The sequence below is a fragment of the Heloderma suspectum genome, chromosome 2 (genome assembly GCF_057233095.1).
Source record: "Heloderma suspectum isolate Gila_16-S chromosome 2, 16-S_ref, whole genome shotgun sequence".
Lineage (NCBI taxonomy): Eukaryota > Metazoa > Chordata > Lepidosauria > Squamata > Helodermatidae > Heloderma > Heloderma suspectum.
This window is the reverse complement of record NC_139459.1, coordinates 348,186,759-348,200,554: the sequence shown is the minus strand read 5'-3', so window position 1 is coordinate 348,200,554 and position 13,796 is coordinate 348,186,759.

Below are 13,796 nucleotides of genomic sequence, written 5' to 3'. Positions count from 1 at the left end.
AAAAAAATTAAAAGCACCATCCTGCAATCACTTTAAAGTTTTATTATTGGAGGATGAATACTCCACCTAGTATGCCACTGAGTTTTGACACTACTCATCTAGCTTGAACAAGACATGTTTAAAAAGTGAGTATCTTGTACAGGGGTACCCTCTGGCCCAGCTGATTTGGAAACCTGCCCCCCCTTCTTTTCCTTCTCCCCCCTGGTTTCTCTTGTCACTCTCTTGAGCAGAAAACTTGACTCTGGATCCAGAAGTGGCTCATCCTGTAGTCAGCCTATCTGAGGATCTGAAACATATGAAACATATGAAATGGGATGCTGAATGGAAGATGCTTCCAAGAAACTTTCTGAGATTAGATTTCGAGACCTGTGTGCTGGGCCAAGGTGGATTCACTTCTGGGAGACATTTCTGGGTGGTAGAGTTAGAGGAAGGAGGAGGTTGGGCTGCTGGTGTCATCAGAGAATTGATCAACAGGAAAGGGCTGATCAGGGCAAGCACCAAAGGATATGAGCTGCACAGAATAATGGTGTAACATATACTCTATTTTATCTTCCCCTTTTCAAATCACTTTGAAACTGAGCAAGAAGCCAAGTAGGATTCAGGTGTCTGGATTATGAAAGGGGCAAATGACAGTTTTCATTGTTGATACCAAGATCCCGATTTTCATTTTCCCACTAGCCTCTTTCTCTAGGGAGAGAATATGCCCCTGGTTCAAACTGGGGAATGGATCCCTGCAGAGGCTCTGGCCCTGAGGGAGCGAGATGGGAAATCTGGTTTCCTTCAACTTTGCCATCTCCCAGGGTGACAGTCCCTTTTAGGACACCTGTGGAGCTGTTGGACATGATCCAGCTAGAGTTAGTTGTGGCAAAGTCCCACTTGAAATCAATGGGGCGGAATTTAGTCATGGCAAGCACAGCCCATTGATCTCAATGGCAAGCAGAGAGTTCCCAAGTGGCAATCCATATTGGGGCATTTTTAAAAAGAGATAATTAAGGGGTGGGAGGTGGTGCTAAATCTCCCCTCCATTTGTACTAAAGACTGGAAATAACCAAACATATGACAGGGGTGAGTGGGTTGCACTGCAAAATTAGTTTTGCTGTTAAAAATGCCAAGCATTTATCTGGCTGAATCTTATATATAAGTCATGTTGACTTGTGTTTTTATACTATACTCTTAATTGGCAATGTTTCATACTGGTGTATCATTTTTAAAAATTTCTAATAAAGTACATTAAAAAAACAAATGAAGTCTTTCTTCCCCCTTGGGTCCTTGGTCACCCCATCCCAAATGTCCAAGGTAATTAAAAACAGCTTGAACTAATTAAATTGGAAACATACTAATGAGAGATGCTACTTGCCATTAAGTGGCTGTATTCGAAACTAAAACAGGTGTGGAAGTCCCCACCTCTCTTTAATAGACTGTGATCCTCTGCCTCTGCAGTTGACTGGCAGCAAGGGAAAAGTTACACTATGCGACTATAGCCCAAAACAGATGAGTAAGGGCATCTCTACACCAGCCTAGAATCCTGCATTTAAAATGGGGCTTTCTGCGTCCATTTTAATTGCAGGGTCACAACAACTCCCCCCCTTCTCCCCATATCTGAGTTTTCCGTTTTCTTTCATTGATCTCCCTCCTCTTCTTGCAGCTTTTACTCTTTTCATGGCAGGAACTCAAGTGGAGCACAACGGGGTAACTTGATAGCTCATTATCTGTGATCTATTTAAAAACCGGAACAAAGGGGATTTCGTGTAGGAGACACCTTGGAGGGTCACAGCATCATGTAAAGAGCCCACAAACTTCAGTGAAGGAGCAATCTCAATCGCAGGATAAAAGCTCCCTGTGAAGAAAACCTAAGGCTGCAATCCTATGAACACTTACCTGGGAGTAAGCCCTATTGAACACAGTGGAACTTACTTCTGAGTAAACATGCATAGAATTGCATTGCAACGTACCAAGCACTAAGGTTTTGTATCATGGATTTGTTTGGTCTGTTAAAAATGTATTGTGATTTCCCCCTGCAACACAGCACACTCTAACGTGCAGTAGAGACTGGGTTTTCCCACCTCAGTCTGTAAACTGCTCATCTGTAATCCATGCCAGGTGACCCAATGGAGAAGGTCTTCTCCCCAAGCTATATAGAGGGTGTTTCCAGACAAGGCTTTTATCACCCTGCTTCATAGGCAAAAATTTACTAGGACAGCGTGTATGTGTCCAGATAATGTCATCTTCCATTTGTAACCCTCCTGTGTTTTCCTGTTGCTGCTTCTGCCTTTTTTTTTTCTTACCACAAAAAACCCATGAGGGAGGAAAAGACATAATAGCTGCACAGTGCCTTTGGATTGGTAGGAGCTGTCCATCTGGAAGAGCGCAGTCTCACAACTAGAGTTGCTTTTAAGGAATAGCTTGCCTTCCATGATTTTTTTCCTCCACAGCATCTAGCTTTTAAGTTTAAGATTTCTATTGCAAGTGTTAACATAACTGCAAGTATTTATTTATTTATTTTTATTGCATTTATACCCCGCCTTTTTTCCTCTTGCAAGGAACCCAAGGCAGCTTACATTATCCTCCTCCTCCATTTTATCCTCACATCAACAACCCTGTGAGGTAGGTTGGGCTGAGAGTGTGTGACTGGCCCAAAGTCACCCAGCGAGCTTCCATGGCCGAGTGGGGAATAGAACCCAGATCTCCCAGCTCCCAGTCCAACACTCTTGCCACTACACCACACTGGCTATTTATCTTTCAGTACTCAAGTTTCAATAAGTGCAAAGAACACCTTTCAATATATAAATTCAGAAAAACTTCATTGCAGATGACAAAAAATGCTTGCTTGTTTCTGAGCAGAATTGGAAAGACACTGTGGTGGGGTGGGGAGACAACAGACGGTTAGAGACTTGCTCCAGCCTACAACAAGAGGCAGGGAACCTGGAGGTGTTTGTAAGGAGTGGAGGTCAAGGCAGTCCAATAGTAAATTGCTATTCCACTGCATATTCAGCACAGGTGGGATCTTTTGTGAATCTAGAGTCTACTTCTAACTATTCAGGGTTCAGCTCACTCTCAACTTCAGTCATCTTTTCCCCAGCACCACCCAGGACACACTCACTCCGCTCTGTCCTCCACAACCAATCTCCACCCCTAAGGCACTACAGTCAAAGTGCGTGATTGATCTTGATTTTAAGGTGGAAAGCAAAGTACACACAATAGCTGGCTTTATGGGCTTTAAAAGTAACACACACACACTTTTTAAAAGCCAGAAATCTTTCCTAGCAGAGAAACCACAAAGAGGGACTTGGGGAAGAGGGAATGTTTTATTTATCTCTTTTATTGGTCTCTTTGAAATGACATCATAAGAGCATCTCACCAAACCAAGAACCAGGCAGTAGTGATAGAGCACAGCAGCAATGCCTGGAGAGGTAGGCCTTCACTCCATAGCAATGAAACTAGTCAGTAGCTAGGGGTACAGCAAGTCCAGAATGCTACCAAGCCAGTATTAATCCTTTTTTTAAAGGTACCCATGAGTTTTAGCACTGGTCACAAAACATGGCACAGCCTTCCCCAACATAGTGCCCTCCAGATGTTTTGGACTACAATTTCCAGCATCCCCAGCCAGCATCTGTGGGAAGCAGGCTAGGGAATATAAGGCGAGCTGCATGCCACACACAGGTTCCCCAGCATCTCACCACTGTCTGTGCCATCTGGGCTGCAGCTTTACTGTATTCATTTTGCAGAGTGGAAGTGAAATGAAACAAATACGTTTGACTCCAGAGGAACCCTTGAAGGTTTCAGCAGCACTACAGACCCTTCCAGTCTCAAGCCCAGTTTGCACATTCAACAGAATCAAGAGATGAAGGTTTCCTCAGATAATGGGATGTTTCCTCAGGTAATAGGGTAGGCAACCTGGTGCCCTCCAGATGTTTTGGACTACAACTCCCGACATGAACCCCAACTAGCATGGCCAATGATCAGGGATTATGGGAGCTGTCTTCTGAAACATTTGGAGGACACCAAGTTGCCTGCTGCTAGAGGGGTCACATTTCCTCTGAAGCCCCCCAGGAGGCACCCCCCACACACAACACCCTGCCAAATTTGTCACTGCACCACATGGTGCAGCAGCAAAAAAAAAAGAGGGGCAACTTTGCAGGGAACCAAGGTGCGTGGGGAGGGCACGGCTGGTTTCTAAGCAGAATCGCAATTCCAGCTGCGCAATCACATGAGGCTTTTATCCTGCAATTGAGATTGGTCATCCACAGAAGTTCGCAGGTCCCGTACGTGACATTGTCAACCTCCAGCGCCTTTCTTGTTCTTCCCAAGCAATTTCGTGGTTAATTTGAAACAGAAATAAACTAGTAATAAACAGATCCATTTCCCATTTTTCCATGAAAAAAAAATAAGAGCTAGTCCACAGAACCATCTTGTGGCTCCATAAATGAAACATAAAGAACTCCCAGATACAGGGACAAAAGGGAGGGAGGAGAGGGGAAGCAGGAGGAAGGGGGAAATGGAGCGCATCTTGACCCTGCGAAGGAAATGGGGAAAGTCCTGGTACAGTTGTGGGATTTCTGCATCATGTGATGACATCCCAGGAGGCTTTGCTGAGTTTCCAGTTTGCATGGATACAAGGTGTCCCTTGTTTCCTTGCAAAATGGCTGCTTTTTTGCCACTAGCCGCCAACATTTGGTGATGCAATGGCAAATCTAGTGACTAGGGTGGGGAAACACAATGGGAGTCATAAAAACAGTCATGGGGGGGCCACATGTTGCCCACTCCTGCCCCAGAGGATCACATATTTGATTATTCCCTCATACAGACAAAATGCCTGGAACATGCAAAATGACCATGTTCAGGAGGCTAATTAGCTGGCTGGGGAATGCTGGGAGTTGTAGGACTTCTTTCTGTCTAAATACTCATAAGATTGCACCCTTAGGTTATTTTTGATAGTATTCTCCCATGTTTATCTAGTATACAACTGAACCATAATACAAAAGTTTAGTATAAAGAATCCAGAGAGCAACCCCCTGCCACCCCAAGAAACACACATAAGGCATTTTTACTAAGTTGATTAATCACTTCTGTCTGTAGCAGCTGTTTATCATATCAAAATCAACAAAATGACTATTATTAAACATGTTTTTTTTAAATGCAAACACACCAATTGACTACAGAAGGGCTTAGATGCTATGTATAACAATTTAATGTTGTGGGCTGAACTGCTACATACAGGCCCTAATCAGAAGTGAATACAGGTGTGTGTTATCTAATCAATTTGGCAGGGATGTCTATAAATTATCTATTACTGAGTAAGCTGCTTCTAAAAACAGGAGCAGAACTTTAAAGAAACATCTACCCTGTTACATGATATAACGTGAACGGCTAGCCACAATTAATACAACAATTATTCATTTCCCATATACATGTACAACTGTCATTCAACACTAACAAAAATAGAATGGAAGTAAAACAATGGGAAATCATATGTATATCACAAGACATAACAAAACCATGGGAGGTCAAGGAACTGGCATGCATTTACACTCTTCAATAAGTCCTTGAGGCTCCACTGCCTTTAAAGGAGGAAACCAGAAGACTTCTCTCCTTCTCAATTGGAGATGTAGCCTTTTTCCTAGTCATAGAATCATAGAATAGTAGGGTTGGAAGGGGCCTACAAGGCCATCGAGTCCAACCCCCTGCTCAGTGCAGGAATCCAAGTCAGAGCATCCCTGACAGATGGCTGTCCAGCCTCATCTTGAATGTCCAGCCTCATCTTGAAAGTCCTTGGATCCTTTCTATTTTCCAGAACTTTAGATCCTTTTCGTCATGCCAAAAGTCAGCAAAATGATTCACCATGGGAGCCTGGAGTCTTTTTGGAATGGATACAGCTCTAATGTTCACAAATCCTAATCCTAATGGCTCTAATGGTCATGCCTACATATATTAAACTGCAAAGACATTTAACAGCATAGATGACTCCTTAGATATTGCAGTTGACAAACTCATGTAGTAATATGGATTATCATAAAAGTTTCTGAGGCCACACTCCTATACATTTTTAGACAGAAAAAGGTCCCATGCTGGGGGTTGTAGGGCTTTTTTCTGTCTAATCTTGCATAGGATTGCACCCTAAATTACTTAAGTTCAATACAAGTCCCCACACATACTGCAATGACCGCATGGAAAATTGCCAGTAATTCCTCCACCATCAATACTAAAAAGATACCTATGGCAGGGGTGGCTTAAAGTACTGTGAACAAATCTCTCAAATTTTGTGCATGTATATAAGCAAACACAGGAGTGTTTTTGCACCATGGGATTTCTGCCCAAAGAAGCCAATATTTGCAAACCACAGTTCTGATTTGCATTATATATCTATCATAGGTAAGAGGCGTCATACTATAAGCCTTTCCTGATATACTTGGTTTTGCTTGGGCTCTAATAACATTCCCCCATCCATGTTCTTAGTTTTATATGATGCTTGTTTTAAAACCCTAGAAGGATATTCCCTTCGCTTAAGCTATGAGAATGTTTGCCTGTCTAGAAAAATCCCTGTTGTTATCGCAATTCCTGCAATGCCTTATTATCCTGAGGTATGGTAAATTTATTTTTAGATAGATGCTGTCATATGCCAGAAAAGGATTGGCATCACTTGGATTCCTACACACCTGTGTGTATAGCTTATAGTCCTTCATGATGTTGGGTCTGGTTAGAATTTATTTATTTATTACATTTTTATACTGCCCAATAGCTAAAGTGTTTAAGTGTTCTTCCCCTTAAATGCAATCCGTAAATGCTGTCAAAAAAGAGACATGATGTCAGCAATTGGGTGGAATGCATCCCACCTGAGGAGATTCCAGTCCCTCCTACTCTGCTTGGGGCTTACAGGCCTGCCTCTTCTTGGATGGATGGAAGGAGAAGCTGCTATTTAAAGCTCAGGCAGAGCAAGCAAGAGCTGTTGGACTGTGTTTCTTTGGAGCTGACTTGAAGAAGGGTGCATGATGGCAACTGTAAGTTCCTTGAAATGTGAGACGCATATGTAGTAACAATGTAGAAGTATCTGTGTCTGGCCAATAGTCTGTGTTGAGGGGTTTTGTGTGCTCCTTTGGGGAGGCTTGTTAAATAAAAGCAGATAACTAGTATCAAAAAGTGTAAAAATAAGCATAGAATAGGAGGCTGTTTGCATGCTAATCCATATGATATTAGGTGTGGCAAGGAATAATAACTAGAGACCAAGTTGCTGGTTTAGAGGTATAGGGGAAGTGGTATTTGTGACTACAAACATTACTTGGCTTGAGGGTCAAGATAGTAGCTTGCTATCCTTTCCTAAAAATCAGTCCTCCAGGAAAGCTTTAACACTGTAGGTACTGGCTAGTACTTGGTTGAGCAGAAGGTAGGCCTGGATCTACTGGCATCACTCTGGGCATTTAGAAATAGAGTGGCAAGGATTTCTGTTTCCTAAATTAATGAACTTGCACTTAATCATAAAATCACATGGCCTTAATTTTGCTACTGAAGAAATCTTGGGGTAACCAGAACTGAAGGTTGGCCTTTTTGCCATTTCAAATATTCCAAGGGTGGATGGGTTGTGGTTGATAACCCACCCAGAACTAGGAATGTGTAGATTGTGCAAAATCTGTTCCATCTGTGTTTCATGGATTATCAGGCACCTTTAATTCTGTCGCCTGCCCATTGACAGAATTTGATTTTTTGTTTCTGAATTTGCACAAATGCACACTTGTGCATTTTTGCACATGTGAAAATACACTAATTCCCCCCAAATATGCATTTTCATGCTTTAGCCTTTATTTTGCATATTTTCTTCAACAAACTTTGCCCACAATACAGAAAAGTTAGAAAACTGGTCTACAAATCCATGGAATCTGCCCGACAGGGGAAAAGCCAGTCAACTGCAAATTCCGCAGGTTGTATTCATGAAAATCCAGACTCATTTTGTTCCATTGTGGATTTCTCTGACATCCCTACCCAGAACCCATGGGCTGTTTTAGGGTTGTGATAGGCTTGTCAACCACTCCAACAACCCATACTTGCCAGGTTCGCATGTAACAAGATGCTACTGAGTTTCCCCCCCACACACACTGCATCCCAAATATCCATAATGGTGACAATATTCATAATGGTGGCGGCGGCTGCAACAAGAATCTATGCTGGGAAATTCACCCACGGCGGATTCTCGTTATGTGTGAACCAGGCCAGGCTGCGGGTGTCACCTCAGGAGGCAGATGGTGGTAGTATAGAGGTGGTAGTGGAGAACAGACAGGGGCAGATACTCTGTTTTGAAGGACAAATACCCCCTAAGCTAACTTTCAGGTGCAGCGGAGAATGCTGTCCCATTGCCAGTATAAAAGTAATGATCAATGATGGCCAGTCTGTTGGTTTGGCTTCCATATGTGGAACTGGAAGGGGCGCCATCTTGTCCTTCATCACAGGCAACAAAATGCTTTCACAGACGTGAACTTCTGTGTCTGCACTCCATTCTGTTATGGTATGCAAACCAAATGCCTGGTTGAGAATTCTTTCATTCTAAGTGTGTGTCTTTTGCACTGGGCTCCAGGTGATGGATCTCCAGGTTCTGGTAAAAAATGAAGTGGCCCCTGTAAGCTTGGGGTCTTCCCACCCTGGGCTAGGACATCTGTTTTTAACCCATAAGAGGGTGAAGTTGAGTTGAGAGGGGGCTGAACAGCCCATGCCTGGGGTGGGCTCTAGCTCAGGGGCTGAGCACCTGCTTTGCTTGCAGAAGGTCCCAGGTTCAATCCCCGGCATCTCCAGGCAGGGGCTAGGAAGGAATCCTGCCTGGAGTGGCGCTGCCAGTCAGTGTTGACAATGCTGGGCTAGATGGACCAATGGCCTGACTCGGTATAAGGCAGCTCCTTATGTGAGCATGAATAAAATACAAGCCACCACTCTGAATGCTATGGGTTCAAAGAGATGCTCTTTAGAAGAATTATTCTATAAAATGGTTACAATGGTTCTTGTTGAAGCAGTTGAAACAGCAGCAGCAAGGTGGCCTTCTACCCATGAACCACAGGGTAACTGCTTGTATCTTGCATCAGGTACAGCAACGTCTAATTAGGAATTCAAAGCCCACAGAGTTAGCCTTCTGAAATGGCATTGCTAACCCATAACAACTTCCTTGAGGAGCCCTGGCAGTAGCCGTATGAGACCAACAGAAGTTGAGTCATTTAGCCACCTTTCCCAGAACAATTCGCTGGAAGTAGGGTGTGAGAAAACCTCTTTTAAATCTGCAATGGAGGACTGATCAATGTTCTGGAAAGTGTGTGTCTCTGCCAAAGGGAGATAATAATAGCTGCTCCTCCTTGACTTCTCCCTTAATACTAAAAATTCTCAGGATAGTGCTTGATAAAATACTGATTGAAATTTTAAATCTTTGATAGATAGATAGATAGATAGATAGATAGATAGCGATGGAGCCACATGAACCTTTGAGGAAGTGAATTCGTCACATGTAAAGCCACCAGTGAGAATGCCCTGCACTTTCTGAAACACTGTTGCTTGCTCTTCCTCCAGCCAATGTTTTTCTCCCACTTGAATATCAAGGCTGGGGATCGCACCAAAGTGAAGGGGAATGTGAGATCAGATGCCAGAAGGTATGTACTGATGGAAGATTGAGTTTTGGGGTGGAGGGAATGAGTGGAAAAGAGGAGGAGAGACCAGAAATAATAAAACAGAGATCGAAGGATGGTGATGTTACTGTGTAAGACTCTAGGGTAGCTTTCCTCAACCTGGTACCCGCTGGATGTATTGGACTTCAGCTCCCTTCAGCCCCTCCCAGCATAGCCATTGGTCAGGAATGGTGGGGATTGTAGTCCAAAACATCTGGAAGGCACCTGGATAAGGAAGTCTGCTCTAGTAGTTCATATCAAATGAAAGCCTTAAACTTATCTTGCCTCTGTTTTCATGGCAGCTTTATCATCAAACTAGGCCGGGATGAATCAAATCTCATCCTTCATCTCAACTTTCGCTATGTGTGTCATGCTGGTTTTAACACCAGGATGATTGAGTTGAATTCCATGGCAAATGGAGAATGGGGTGAGAAGGTGCGGATGCTTGCCTTCCCTTTCCTGCAGGGAGAAGATGCGAGGGTGAGTAAGGGGAGGTGGATGCTGAGAGAACCTGGTGAATACAGCTGGAGCAGTGTGGGTGGGCTCTCCTGTAGAGTTAGAGGTTGGGCTTGATAACTTTTGGGGGCCCATTCCAATGCGGTGATGCTTGACTCTACGTTTCTGTGAACAGTCTCTATTGGTGAGCGCCCGTGACACATTCTTAGAATTCCAAATATGTCCGCCAGCCCAAAAGGTTTGGGGACCTCTGGCCTAGGGATTGGGCAGAAACTGTGCTGGAAAAGGGATGCTCCCCCCTGACAAAGGAATGTCATAATCCAGGTATGTGTGTGAGCATAAAACAAGCAATAAACCAGCATCTTCCAGCAGACAGAGTTGGACAGGAAAAAAAGACAGAGCTGGGATTTTTGGAGCTTTGGAAGTGCTGGTTGCTTCCCTAGAAGACCTACTGGTGTGGGTGCAGAGAGCTCTGGGATATTGCCTGGAGTATTTAATGTTGCATGCTTGTCAGTGCTCAACCCGTATATTTGTAAATGAATGCGAATACTACAAAAGGCCAATAAGCTTCCAGTGACTTTCTTCCAAAGGGAACCAAACCTGGATAAGTACTGCACCCCTCATAGCTCTCCCTGGTCAGAGAATTGGGGGCACACATAATGTAACAGATATAGAGAGAAGACCAGTGTTGTACACAGTGACTGGTTCCCATGTAGACGCTACTGGATATGGAGCAGGCAAAGAAATACAGAATGGAAGAGCTGCTCTGACCTGTATCTCTGTGGTGTCCTGACCTATCTGGGGGCATTTGTGCCCCAGACATAGTCGCATTCAGTTGAGGACCAGACACCAAAGCTCGGGTGTCTAAATTGTTGATCGTCTTGGATCTTGGCAAGGGCTCTGTAGGCTTCTGTGAAGGAAGTGTAGGTCCTGGGGCTGGGGAGGAAACCTTATAAGGTCCAAAGACCTGCTCTTGGGCACATGCTGGTCAAACTGCAACACAATGTGCTTGTGAGTGTGTGCACGTATACACAAGCACCTCTGCCTTGATGGCAAACAGCTCTTGTTTTTAGTATAACAACCTTCCTAAAGCACCCTTCCCCAACTGCTGCCCTGAGGATGTGTTGACTGCAACGCCTGTCCTCCTCCAGGCAGCATGGCCATTGCGGAAGAGGGGAGTTGTAGTCCAACACATTTGTAGGGCACCCAGTTGGGGAAGGATGTCCTAAAGCGAAGGTGTTTGAATCTCTTTCAGACCAAGAGCTGAACTCAATTCTGGAGAAGCTGGGTGGGCTACATTCCAGTGGTGGGCGGGGCTAAGGCAAAAGGGGCGGAGACAAAAACACCAGCATATTCTAGCCTAAAGCTCTTGCTGCCTGTAGCTAAGCCATAGGAGGGAGGAACAAAATCAGGGAAACCAGCAAACAACAAGGGAAGGGGTGTGGCCATCTGGGGACCCTAGGTGGGCTGGATTGGCCCTGCAGGCCAGAAGTTCAACACTCCTGTTCTAAAGCTTAAGGCTGCTTGCTTGATTAATTTCTTAACCCCAGGCTGCTGGAGGTATCTAACCTTCTCTCCCACGAAACTGCCATGGGCGAACCCTTGATCTTTTCTTGTTAGATGACCATCCTCTTCGATGCCCAGAGGGTGAAGGTGTCCATGCAGGGGGAGAAGTCTCTCACGTTCCCCAACCGACTAGGATTGGATTCTGCAGAATTCCTCTCAGTTGAAGGAGACTTCAGGATCAGAGCCGTCAAGTTTTACTGAAGTTCAGCTGTTCCCTTCCTGTGTCTCTGTTCTAGTAGGGAAATTTGTTAATAAAGCAAGTGAGTTGTGCACTTTATTCCATTTCTGCTGTCAGCATGCCACATCTGTGACTTCTGAGGTTCTCTACGAATTGGCTAACAAACATGCTGACCTAGTAGAGTGTGTCACTGAATATGTACATACTCCACTGGAACAACTTCCAGCCAGGGCTGGCCCTACCATTAGCTAGGGTGAGGCAGCTGCCTTGGGTGGCAGATAACTGCAGTGGCATCAGGGCTGGTCCTAGGATAAATAGGCCTGTGAACAAGGAGTTCCTTTCATCAACTTATAGTGTGCATGCATGCGTGCAGACACACACTCGTATATGTATAGTGCTTGTGTTTATAGTATTCGTAGTGATTGGTAACAGTGCCCCAATGTAAAACCATATTCTGCTGATTTTTATCTGGAATAAATGACTCCAAACTGGAAATTGAAATAAAATCTTTAAGACTAATGGATGGAAGTCATTTTTGTAGTTAATACCCAAACAGCATGTAGGACATGGGTAAAAAAGGGCCACAGTTGTAAACCGGATAAGAAATTAGTGAACAGGCACACACCTGTAAATGGGTCAGGTAAGTGATGTGGAAAATAACTAAGGCAAAGCCATGTCATCTCGGCTTCTTCATGCCTACGTGGCAGATTCCTCAAAGGCCTAAAACTGTTGTCTCTGTTTCTTCCATACTGAAGGAGAAACTGCTAGGACAGTAGAGAAAAGTTATCTTGTTGGCACAGCAATATGCCCCACACCTATGAATCATCACGCTTCCAAAATAATTGGGTCATAAATCCTGGGAAAGTTGCAGGACTCTCAGGGAAGAAGCTGGGGGTGGTGGTTCAGTAACAATTCAGTTGATAATGAGCAGACATGCGCGCTAGGCTTGGCTGATGTCACTTATTTAGCCACACTACGATCATAAATGTAACTGGTGAGTGTTGATCTGCACTGCCTCTGGGCTGACAGCTGCCTTCGTTGTACACAAATAAACTCGAGTTGGATCTTACCCGTGTGTCCAGAGCTTAATTGGAGTGCAGTTGGGCATGGACCTCCAAGTCCAATTTTGGACTTTTACCACAGTGATCTATGTAAAATAGGATAGTTGTTGGAACAATATAATTATACATGTGAATACAGTGTGAATACAATCCTATTTTAAATAGATCACTAACACCCACTACGTTCATGGTGTGTTTTCATATTGTTACAACATTATACTAGTATTAGCTGACCCATTTACAGTTGTGTGCTTGTTCGCTAAAAAAAGGTTAAAGAGACTCCCTGCTTTTGGTTAACCTAGCTCACTGCAGATGGTAAACACACAAAAACACAATCGCCAACCTTGGCTTGGCTTCCCTAAGGCTGGGCCTGAGTGGCAAGGACTGCTGGGGAGATGCTGGAGGTCAGAGCTGCCTGTGTCTCACAGCTTGCCTGACACCCCCCCCCCCACCCCGTAGCCTACTGTCCTCAGGTGCAGTGGCGGATGTGTTGTCCTCAGTGCTGAAGTACCATACCCTGCATAGCCACACATCCAGGAGAGTGTTCTCTACCATGCAGGATATAGTCCTGTCCAGTCCAAAGCTTTCTGTATGTTCGGGACACACTTGAATTGATGCACCCAAGCCAATAATCACAAAAAGTAGTAGAAATGAATAAGGGACTGCTGCTGCCCACCCCAGAATAAACTTTGGGCCAGCCCGAATAAGACATGCATAAAACCAGGACAGTGTTCTCTATCAGATGTCATTGCGTCATATTGGACCCAAAGCTTTTTGTTCTTGCAGGGCACTATCAGGTTTGCATAGCAAAACTAGGTTAAAAGAAAAAGGAACATAGAATCGCAGGGTTGGAAGGGGCCTACAAGACCATCAAGTCCAACCCCCTGCTCAATGCAGGAATCCAAG